We start from the raw sequence: 10,301 nt of genomic DNA on the forward strand, positions 1-10,301 counted from the left end.
ATTTAACCAGTTAGATCACATTCTTTGGCTACAGGTCAGACTCCGAGCTGCTTTCCTCAAGATAGGGGAGGAGCCATATATCAGAAACCCCTTTTCTAAGATAGCTCCTGTTTGCAGCATCTTTCTTTGCTTAGACCTCCATCCATCAAATTATTATTTTTTGAAATTGCTTTTCAAATTAAACATTTTACCCATTGTATTGGATGTCAAAGGAAATTGCTGTCTGATGAGGCAAGAACATGTCTCTCCAATAATGTAGTATTAAACAGAGCAAGTTGTTAATTTGTGGAGTGGGGGAAAGGTTCTGCAAGTTGCCATTGTACAAATCCATTTTTACAAATGTTTGCAGCAGATTCCACAGAACAAAGAGCGCATTCATTGCCGAGAGCCCTGCAGAATCTCTGAGCCAAGTGGCCGTGTATTCCGAGCCGGAGCCTGACCTGTGGACCGCCTTTAATGTCTTCTGTACCCAGTCCTTTATGACGTGGGCTTTTTTTTAAACAGGGTAAAGTGAATGTGTTGCATTGCAAACTCAGGTATTATGAGGAGAAGGTAGGACTGTAGCTAGCAGCGTGGAGACATTAGGTCAGCCACTAGATGTATTTGTGAATTTGGTTTGAAGGACACAGAGAAAGGTTGGAGGGGGAGGTTTGGTATGTTTGTTTTTTGCCTTTCTTCCCATAATATTTGGTTAACAGGTAGCCTTTTTGCTAATGGAAGAAGAAAAAAGTTATGCATTTTGTCTCTAATTCCTCTCTCTTCTGTCCTCTCTCCAATCCTTAGCCACCAAAAGTACTCACTCTGAGAATTTTTCCACCATAAAAATATGACCCCGAAAGCTGTGTAGAAAAGGAGAATCCCACCTCCTTGCACTGCATTGAAACATACAAGTGTTTCGTTTCCTTTTGAATGTTTTCTTGACCCAAGACAAAAGTTTGGAATCTTGGAACTTCATCTATAATTCATGCTCTCTGGCTCCCTTTGTAGACTTTTGGAGTCCTTTGCAAGGTTTGGTGGTCTTGCCCTTAGGTTCTGGGGAGTTTTTCCAGACTATCTCAAAGCACTCCACCTGGCTCAGAGGACACCCAGCCCCAATGCCTGACCCACAAGTGAGGTGGACAAGCCTCCAGGGATAGAAGGAAGCAAGCAGGAACCTCCCTGTCCTGTCTCCAGAACAAGAGTAAGGATAGGGGGAAGCTAAGGGTCTCCATGGCATCACTGAAAGTGACCCATTCCACACCAACCTGCCTCTCACCTGCATCCCCTTCTCAGGGAAGTACCTGCCATGATCAATGTCACCAGATCCTTAATACCCTGGGCTCTCTGAGCTAGCTGTATTGCTCTACTACCCACTTCCTACATTTGTTTGTTCTTGATTTCCTGGGGCAATGGGACAGATGGAGATAGACAAACCTAGTGTGGGCAGCATCCAAGCCATGTCCAAAGTTGGCCAAAGTAAGGGGATTCTGGCCTCCTAAGTAGGGCAGGAAGCTGAGCAGTGGTTCCAAGTCTTTCGCTCTGGGTCCCTGGTCTATGTCTTTTTTCCTTGTTGCTTTTAAAATTTTTACAATTGTTTTAAGAAATCCAGTGTTTCAGACTACTCATTTTATTAAACTTTGAATTTTTCTTTATTGATTTTTTAAAACTAAAAAAAAAACAAAAAAAAAAAAAAGAAAACAACAAAAAAAAAACAACCAAAATACCCACTGCTCTTATTCCCATCCCTCCCCCTACCTCAATCCACAAGAATTTCCCTGCACTCCCCCCTGCCTTTGCAATTGATCATCCTCCCTTCTTTCTCAGCTTGAGGAATCTATCTCCATGTTCGTGAAATGATGTTTTATCTGTGTCTCAGGATGAAAAACGGCAATCATTCCACTAGGTGCTGGAAACTGGTTAGCCTTGAGGCAAGGGTTTCTAGGGCCACAGCTCAGGGATGTGTATTTAATTACAGGGTCCCCAGAAACCCCTCTCTTGGCTGCCATAAGCAACATCTTTTCCGGGCTGGACCTGGACTGTTTCCTCAGAGGTGGGAGCGCCAGAAAGCCTGCTGATTCTGGGAGCAAGCTGGGGCTTCCTCCTTGGCCAGACCTGAGCTCCCTTGAGACTTGAAGACTTCTGGCAATCCTGCGTCATGAGCCATGGCCCTGCCTCTACCAGCTCATAAGAAGCCTGGTCCCTCTGTCCAGTCCAGTCCTCATCTGGCCTCCCTCTTCTGGGCCTGCAACCATAAATGGGCCACAGCCTGCTCAGGAATCAACTATAGGCTCAAAGGGAAGCTGTGGATAAGGCCAGAGCACATTCTAAGCCCAAGAAAAAACATTGTGTTACTGGTGGAGGCTACTCTTCCAAATCCTGGAGCCAGCCCTGCCATCTTTGCCCTTTGGTGACCATTGTTTTCCTTCTCTCAAATGTCTTATAATAAGTGATAATGTTGTTGACTCAAATTTCCATGAAAAAGAAAAAAAAAACTACCTCTTGAGTGACATCCTGGTCGATTCCTCTCTGAGGAATCCTGTGGGAAAAGAATACTGTAGCTCCTGCTCTGTTTACATGTTTCTATTGGGAAAGAAACCCCGCCTGCCCTGGGGTGTTGGTGTTTTTGTCTGAGTTGCCATCCCAGGCTTGCGATAGGGGCTTGTGGCTGCATTGTAATGTCTGGGCTGTGTCTGGGGATTCCTTCTCACCTACCGAGCCCGGACTAGCCACCCCCTTGAAGAGGCCTCTGTTTCCTTCCTATGTTCCAAGGCATAGGGAACACCATCTCCCACAAACACCACCTTTAAGGGCTCTGGTGGCACATGCATCCATGAGCCTACCCCTAGGCTACCTCCCGTAGGTCCACCTCCACCCACAGTCCTGTGGAGGAATCGAGTAAACGGATGTCTCTGAGCCCTTGTCCCCAAAGGGCCGGCCAAGGGATGCCTGCCAGCCTGGCTCCATCAACCCTGCATGACCAAATGATAGTTGGTGAGCTCTGCAGGCTACCTAGGCCCTCTGCTACCTCCCACCCTTGCCAGCTGGCAAAGGATGGGCCATGTTCTGTGAATTGACTACCTGTGGAAATGTGACCAATTAGTGTGAAATGCATGTTTAGCAAGTGTTAGGTACTGTATTTGAACCAATAAATGTGAATCCTTCTGCACATGGCATCTGTCTGTGAAGGTTGTCTGGGGTTCTGGGGAGAGATGGTGGCATGTCCTAAGGAACTGGATTGTGCCTTCAGACCTCTTGCTCCTGCTCGTAGTTGATGCCCACTTCAATTCCTATTGCTGAGGGTCTGGCAGAGGGTGGTGTCTCTCAGAACTGCTTGAATCAATGAACCAGCACTGACTGGAGTACCCACTCTGTGTGCTAGTCACCATGTGGGGACTTTTCACAAACCTGCACCTTCTTAAGCTTCAAGGATTAATAGTTCTGTTTTATAAATGAAGAAACTAAGGTTGAGAGAGGTGAAAGGACTCACCCGAGGTAACCCAGCTAGAAAGTGGCACAACTAGAGGAACTGAATCTGGCAGGAGAGGCAAACATAGCTCCTCGCAGTACAGAGGCTGAGGGCTGTAATCAGGGATGTGTGGGGGATGGTGAAGGCCTAGGGAAGCAGTGGTTCTAAGGATGGTCAGGAAGGGCTTCACAGGTGAGTACTGTTGAAAGTGGCCCTTGAAGAAAGTCACCAGGCAAAGAGGAGGATAGACCAGGAAGAGGGATCAATAGCATGTTCAAGGTCCAGCTGTGAATCAGCAAGATATGGAGTATTCAGGTATCACAAGGGACTGCTGTGGCAGGAATGGTGGCAGATGGGACAGATTGGCAAGAGTTGAGGCTGGAGAAGCATTTGGGAGCCTTGGATGCCACATTCAAGAGTTTGGGGAAAGAAAGCTATCTGCTAATCTCAGGAAAGAGAGCTGTATCTCAGTGACAGCAGTGTGCTTGTAGACTAGTATGCACTATGGTCTAGGAATACCTATCTTTCCAGGAGACAAATGAGGTCTACTTTTTCTTTGGTTTTCTTTCTTTCTTTTTTTTTCTTGACAGGGCTTTGCTCTCTTGCCCAGGCTAGAGTGCAGTGGTGTGATCATATCTCACTGCAACCTCAAACTCCTGGGCTTAAGGGATCCCCCTGCCTCAGCCTCCCAAGAAGCTGGGCTACAGGCACTGGCTACCACATCCAGCTAATTTTTCTGGTTTTTTTTTTGTAGAGACAGGGTCTTACTATGTTGCTCATACTGGTCTTGAACTTCTGGCCTCAAGCAGTCCTCCCAAAATGCTAAGATTACAGATATGAGCCAGTGCACACAGCCAGATGAGGTCTATTAATAGCTTTTCTAGAGCTGAGAAAATGGAGGCTCTGAGAGGTCAAGGGATGTGGCCAAGGTCATATGTGTCAGAGTCAGGACTTGAATCCAGATCTGCCCAACTCAAAAGCCCAACTATGCTGTAATCTTGCTCATAGGATCAATCAGAGAAGTGGCAGAGTTTGGGTTGACGGTTGTATGAAGACAGATGGGAAAGATGATGAAGGCTCCTCAGTCTGGGAAGATAAAGGCTGAGGAGTGTCTGATCAAAGTCTATTAAATCCTCTTGTGTGAAATGAGGGAAGCCCAGCTGCCTTCCCGTACCTCAGCCTCCAGCACACAGAACCAGAGAGCCCTTGAGATTTGAAAGAGATGGTTTTAGAACAAAGGAAATGCTGCAGAACAAATTAATAGACTGTCTTCCTTGCCCCACAAGAGGGAACAGATACGCAGAGGTGCAAGGAGCAGAAGGAACACATTGGCTGACCGCCTAGTGAGTGCCAGGCACTGTGGTTGGTGCTTCACTTGTGTTTTCGCATGTAATCCTCATAATGGACTTGCAAGGTATAGGTCTCAACCCCATTTTACTCATAAGCAAATTGAGGCTTGAGGAAGTTAAGCCATTTGCCTAAGATGACACATGATTAAGTGCCAGAATTGGCTTTTGGAATCCAGGTCTATCTGATACCAAAGTTACATCAGGCTTCCTCCCTGCCCAGCCTTAGCAATTCAATAGTGCTGAATATGAGTGTCTAGAGTTTGTAACAAAGCTCAGTAATGCCCTTTGGTTGAACCTTTTGCTATTCAGAAAAAAAAAAAAAACTCCATTAAACTAATAAAGGATTAATTCTGTAAGAGGTAGATTGAGCTGAAAAGCAGTGCTATCCCAAACATGTAGAATACTGCAAGCACTAAATTGGTATGATTTCTCAGAACACAAATATCCCATAAGGTAGCTGCTGGAAAAAGAAGTAGGAGTTCTGTCACAAAAAATCTGAGAAATACTGTACTCGATCTTCCTCTCATTGATTCTCAGCCCTTATTGGGATATTAAAGGCTCTGAGAAGTACTACCTGAAGAAAACTAACTGTGTTTAGCCCAGGTTCTATCAAAAGTATTTGAGCATTGGGCATTTTTCCTCCCGTTAAAAATCTGTTGGGACAGTATTCCAAGGCATAAAAGGACACTGCTCTAAATTTAGAAATTGTTACTTAAGTAACACTGAACTTTTGGTTTCCTGGAGTGCCAGGCAATAATCTGGAAGAATAATAAAGTAATTAGCACATAGAGAACAAAGCTAAGCACTGTGCTAAGTATTTTATGTGCATTAGATTACTGATTCCCCAGAGCACCCAATGAGGTTGACGCTATAATAATCCCATTTTACAAAGAATAAAATTGAGGCCCAGAGAGGGTATGTAATTTACATAACTAGCGAGAGTTTAGGAATGAATATAAACTGGCACTGATTGAGTGCCTACTATTAGGCAGAGATCCTTATACAAACCCTCGGAGGTAAGGCCGTCTATGTAACCGAAGAAGTGGAATGCTGGCTACTCTGGATTATGTCAGAGTCTAAAGCCAGAAACCCCTAGACATGATGGCAGGGTAGGCTGTTGGGATGAGGTTGGGTCTGGCTACATGGGGCCCTTTCGGGGGATCATTTCCCTCAGACAGCCTATGAAAGAGCAGGCACACCAACCAGGGGTCACACCACTTGAGTTCTAATTCCAACTCTTCCCCTTAGCAGTTGCCTGTGACCTTGACCCAGACAGATTCCTCTCTGATCCTCACTTTCCCCTGTGTCTCAGGTGTTTAAGGAAGATTGACTGTGGCTGGCTCCAAGTTGAGGCTCAATGAAGTCAATACATAAAAGGAGGGCTACGTACCAAGAGCTGTCGCCCCCACACCTGAACAGCAGAAAGCAGAACCTGGAGTCACCTCTCTGGCTTAGCCTGGCCTTGGCCTGGCTGCCCACCACAGTGGTAATCAGCCTTTCTGCGATCCTGTGGCAAAAGTGCCCAACTGCCAGACCCAGGGCTCCCGGAGTCTTGTTCCCTTGGCAACAAGTCTCACCATGGAGACCACAGCCCATCCTTGCCCTCTCTGTAAGCTCCCTCTCCACAAACCTCCCCTGTTCAACATCCAGTCCTAGGAGCAGTGTAGGTACTGAGGAAGGCTTCAAGGAGGCACTTCCTCAGGGTGAGGAGCTGCAGGCACAGCCAGCAAGAGAGGCAAAGGGAACTTTCAGTTTTTGAGTGTCCACTTCATGCCTAGCAAGGTTCTGAGGAGTCTGCCACATATGCTGTCTCATATAGGTTGAAAACCAGGCACTCACCCTATTTTCCGAAAGTGGAAACTGAGGCTTAGGAGGCAACATGAACCAGCCCAAAGTTTTGCAGCTGGTGGATGATGGATCTGAAACTCGACTCCCCACCACTACCCATATTGCCAAGACACAAGCCTCCAGCCACAGTCTGGGGAGGGTTGTTGGGTAGTGGGGTGGATCCCCTTCAGCCTCGCCTCTGCTGGTGGCATAAGCAGCAGCCAGCAACCCTTTGAGGTCTGGGCCGGGCCCAGCAGCAGCAGCGGAGGAACTACACTATTTTAAGCCAGGGCCGGAGGGCCCCTGTGGGCACAGGGAGGGTGGCCTCGGGCCCTTGGCCAGCTTCCCGGAAGTCACCATGGCCTCCCTCCTCTCCCCCGAGCAGCTTTCTGAGGCAGTCACTTCCCTACAAACAGGAAGGAGGCCCTTAGGCTGGGAGACCTCCAGCCCCAGCTTCCTCCCCCACCCCTCCCCAAGTCTTCTCTACTGCATGGGGGAGTCCACCAGCTCCAGGCCCTGATCAATGTCCCTTATCCGATTTGATGCCTGGCAAGTAGGTGGGAGGGGGCCTGAACTTCAGCTGCTAGGTCTGCCCCAGCTCACCCATTACAGGTCCAAGGCCTCCACTTTCCCAGGCCCTCAGCCCCTCATGCACAGCCTGAGTTCTCATGTACTTTCCCATAGATGCTGATCACCATGAGCCAGACGAGCAGCAGTATCCCCGGATTTGGTCCCATTCAAGGACCCCTAGAGAGAGAGAGCAAAGAAAAACAGACTAAGAGGCTGAAAGTAGCAGAGAGAAACAAATGGGGACATTATTGAGGCACAGTGACAGATTCATCATGACAGAGACAAAATTAGATGCTCAGAGACAGAAACAGACAAGCGAAGAGACACCAGAGATGACCACAGAGGGCTGGAGCCAAGAGAGCATGGGGTGTCTCTGACCACCCCCACCCCCAAGCACAGGCCCTGTCTCAGGGCTGTGGGGGGCCCACCGGCTGTGTGGCTAACGAGGAATGTGGGGAGCAAGGCTGGGTCACCCCTGAAGGGCCAAGCGTGTGCGCCATGAGATAAGCTACCCCAGGCCAGGGGCCCCAGCTGCACTGCATGCTCTAGGAGCATGGCGGAGAGGCCAGGCCCAAGGCTAGAGCCAGCCCTGCCAGACACCAGCTTCTGCACTTCCTCCTGGGCCTTCACCAGGCCTCCTATTCTGAAGGTCCCAGGTCCTCTGCTCAGCTCTGCAGGGCATACAGATTCTGAGTGTCCTGTTCATAGAACACGGAGGACCCTGGGAACAGTGCTGGCCACAAAGAGGCTGTCACCTTGCTGCTCCAGCTCTGGCTGCAGTCCTGGCTCAGGTGAGGGGGCTGGAGGGAGGGGACACTCAGCTGATCATGCAGAGCATGTGCTGCAGCGGGCTGGAGGGTGCAGAGGGGTGCCATGGGGTGGGGGGCAGCTCTGCACTGGCATTGTGCACTCATGTGTGCAAATGTGTGTCCATGTGCTTCCTTGAATGTGGGGGTATGCAAAGTTGTACGTGTCCACATGTTGCCAGGAGCCCCACTCTGCCTCCACATGTCCCTGCTCTCAGTCTAGAGAAGTAGCCCCGGAGGCACCTGGTCTCTCCCATCCCCACCAGGTGGTCCAGCCCAGAGAGCCACTAGGCAGAGGGGGAGGAGTGAGCAGGTCTATTGCTGGCCCCCAGCCCCCCTCCCCACACTGCAGCTGAGGCTCCCGCCGGCCACGGCCTTGACCCAGCACTATGGACTTCTCTGACATTGGCATCGGATCTGAACATCTGGCAGCAGGCTGATAAGGGGTGCAGCGGAAACAGCCTCTGCTGCTGCCAGCAGGCCCGCCCCCTCTGCTGCCCTGCACGGGTCTCCACATCCACACTCCCTCTGCCTCCAGCTCTGGGCCCTGCTCTTCCCTCTTCTCATTCCCTGCCTTGGTCTCTCTCTGTCTCTGTGAGTTTCTCCTCATCACTTCCCCCCACTGTCTGTCAGAGTCTCTCTCTTTCTCTCTCTCCCCATCCCCATCCCCTCTTCACACACCCCCCTTCCCTCTCTCATTTCTTCTCTCTCTGTCTCTGTCTCTCTGAATTTCTTTCTCATCCCCCCTCCCTCTTCAACCATCTCTGGGTCAATTTTGCTGTCAGTAGGTCTCCCTTTTCTCTCTCTTTTCTCATTTTCAGCCCTGGTCTCTCTATAGTTTCTCTTTTTCTGGCCGTCTTTCTACACTATACTCCAATTGCTGCCTGATGATTCTGTCCCCCTCCTCTCTGTGTCAGTTTCTGGGTCTCTGGTCTGTTTGTTCCTTATCCCACCTCCAGGAAATAGGCCTGGCACTTTGGGAAAGTCCCCACTTAGGAGAGAGACCCTGAGCTTTGTTTGCCTGGGGAGGGAGGGGGAGCGGGTAGCCTGAGTCAAGACTACACCCCTCTGCTTCCCCTTCTGGTGGGTCTTATGGCCTGGGACCACCTGGACGGGAGCTTGAAGGAAAGGACAAATAGGCCACCCAGGGGCTCTGGCAGAGCGGAAAGGAGTCTGAGCCTGCAAGCCAAGGCTCTGGACTCCCACTCCCTGCATCTAAAAGCTGGTCCCATCACTCCCTTGCTTTGTGACTTTGGGAGCCTAGTTTCTTCATCTCTCAATTACTGCTCATGGGGGGAAAGGGAAGGGCAGATACTACCTACCTCCCAGGATGGGGAGAGGGTTCAAGACTGACCACAGGTATGGAACAGTTAGTAGGGGACCCAGCACCCCAGGGCACTTTTGAGTTAGGGCCTTGCCATTCCCAGCACTGTGGCAACCCCTAGCTGCCTCCATCCCCATGGAGTACCCAGTATGGGTGAGGGTGGGGCAAGGGCTGCACAGAGGAAGGAAACATGTCCAGGGTTGATAGGGGATGAGGACCACCCAACCTGAGTGGTGGCAAGTGACAGCTGACACCTACAGAGAAGGAGACAGGATAGGAGGAGCAGGCAACAGAGCTCTATGTCTACAGGCCACATGCAGGGCCTTCATGCAAGAGTAAGCAGTCATTTAGTCAATACTCACCGCTTGCTCTGTGCTGGCTGCTGTAGACCCAGAAATAAATCAGGCCTTTCCTTGAGGGTTCCCAGGCTGGGGTGAGGCACTCTATCACAGAAGGGCGAACAATGTTCACGATGATGTTGCAATCTCAGACTCAACGTGGAAAGGGCCCCTGAGGACAGACCAGCCAGACCTTCAGCTTATTGTTTGTTTGTGTTTTGTTGACATTTATTGAACACACATGCCATGCCAGGCAGCCACCGAGTATGTTACACGTATTGCCTCATTTCATCCCCCTTTTACAGAGAAGACATAAGGCCCAGAGAGGGGAAGTGACTAGTCCCAGGTCACACAGCAAGAAAGTGGTGGAACTGGGATTTAATCCAGAGTCTCTGCCTGCGATTTTCCTTCTTAGGGCTCAAGGACTCACCAGAAGACTATGGCAAAGTCAGGCTGGTTCTTTCCATGGCATCATGGTGTTGAAAGACCTGTTTGTCCTGTTTAAGAAGGCAGAAAAAATGGACCCCATTTCACAAAGTCTCCCATCAAAAGAGGTGCAAAGAGTCATGATTTTGTTGTTGTTACATGTATGTGACATGTTGGTGAAATAGGGTATTTGCTGAGATATTTCTTTATCAAATT

Source organism: Lemur catta, chromosome 10, assembly GCF_020740605.2.
Source record: "Lemur catta isolate mLemCat1 chromosome 10, mLemCat1.pri, whole genome shotgun sequence".
Classification (NCBI taxonomy): domain Eukaryota; kingdom Metazoa; phylum Chordata; class Mammalia; order Primates; family Lemuridae; genus Lemur; species Lemur catta.